The sequence below is a fragment of the Rattus norvegicus genome, chromosome Y, assembly GCF_036323735.1.
Source record: "Rattus norvegicus strain BN/NHsdMcwi chromosome Y, GRCr8, whole genome shotgun sequence".
Lineage (NCBI taxonomy): Eukaryota > Metazoa > Chordata > Mammalia > Rodentia > Muridae > Rattus > Rattus norvegicus.
This window is the reverse complement of record NC_086040.1, coordinates 47,487,338-47,489,070: the sequence shown is the minus strand read 5'-3', so window position 1 is coordinate 47,489,070 and position 1,733 is coordinate 47,487,338. Positions and strand designations below refer to the sequence as shown.

Here is a 1,733-nt window from a genome sequence, read left to right as displayed (position 1 = left end):
GAATATGGAATTGTAGCATAATGAGCTGAGATCATTTACAAACAATTTCTGGAAGATTTCCAAAGAGCTAAGAATGGATATAGGGAATTTTCAAGGCCCCTGAGAGATTAGTATGTGGTTTAAACTCTGACCAGATGAAAACGTTTAAGTACTGGACTAATCTACTAAACTAATTTAGTAGCAAGCATGCTTTACAATTGTTTGCAATTAAGCATGGTGGTGAATAAAGGGAACACTGTAAAACAAAGTTATGTTACTTAAAGTTTGAAGACAGCAAGAAAGAGCATAGTGGTTTTGTTTTCTTTCTTTCACAGAATTTGCACCTTTTTGAAAGAGCACTTTGGGACTCTTAATTACCTATTTATTATCAGACCTTTCTTCAGACCCAGAGTTCTTCTCTGTGCTGCCTTGACTTCTTGGTTCATTAAGCTATAGAAGATGGGGTTCAGCATGAATATCACAGTAGTATGGAAGATGACCAAGAATTTATCAACTACTTGTGGGTGGTTACATTTGGGTCTCAAGTAGTTTTGTCCCAACCATACAAGGCTACCTATTCCCCAGGAAAAAATTGCCAAACGGGAACATACCTCACTGCTCATTTGTGTTGAATACTGAAGTAGGGCCATACAGTTGTCAAAGGCCATGGCTGCCAAGGCAGCACTCAGTTATACCTAAAAGTGTGAAGAAAAACATTTGTTTGGCACATCCCTCCTGAGCGATTCCTCAGATCTCACTTACAAGGCTCTCCATATCTTGGGTATGACAGAGCCAGTGTAACCAATTTCCAGGATACATAAGTTTGCCAGAAAGAAGTACATGGGAGTGTGTCGAGTTGGATTTGTGTAGATAGCAAATGCTATGAGAGCAGAATGAGGGTTAACAGGATGAAGCATTCTCCAGGAACCTCAAAGTTCTTGGCAATTGCAAACCATTCGAAAGACAAGCCCTTTTCCTGCCACAAAGAGCAATTGACACAATTGACACTCATCTCCTGGAAGACAGAGCAGTAAGCAATTAGAAGAATACTTGAAGAAAAGAAATATTGATTTTTTTAATACTTTTAGACACTCACTTACATCGGAGTCAAAGTCTTTCTCTGTACTCACAAAAATCAAAGCTTAGAAGTGATTTATTCTCACAGATTTTCATATCTAATACTTTCTTTCTTAACACCAGGGTGTTTTCCAAAGTGTGCTAAGCATTGAGCAAAGTGTCCACATATTTACATAGATGGTGCAAACTTGTAGTCTTGGCACTAATGAAGTTCAGGCTGAAGGTTTACCATGGGTCTGAGTTCAGATTCACATGCTGTGTAAACAATCATTCAAATTAAGGAAAAGAAAAAGTTGACTGTATCTCAATTTTTTACCCATTCTAATCATTAATTAGTTAAAAATGTTAGGCAGAAAAACAGATCAACCTACTTATTTCTATGCTTTCGTGTTGCCACAGGTATAGTCTCCAACCACCCAGTGTGTGTGTGTTGGACCCCAATTATTCTCTGTTGCTATTATGAATATTCAAACCCACACGATAAAGGTATAATTTCCTCAAGACCCATTATTTTTGAAAGTAATGTAAAATCAAATAATCATTTGATTAAAAAAATGTTTACTGGTTTACATACATAAATTTAAAGCCAAGGAACATCTAGATGTCTGCACAATAATGACATGGTCAGAGACACATCTGAGCCATGAAAGAGAAGAAGGATCAACCAAACAGGACCA

General features: G+C 37.3%; 1 pseudogene; it reads right to left on the bottom strand.

Annotated features, from left to right (window-relative positions):
* On the bottom strand, positions 254–1,092 carry Or10al28-ps1 (olfactory receptor family 10 subfamily AL member 28, pseudogene 1; annotated as a pseudogene).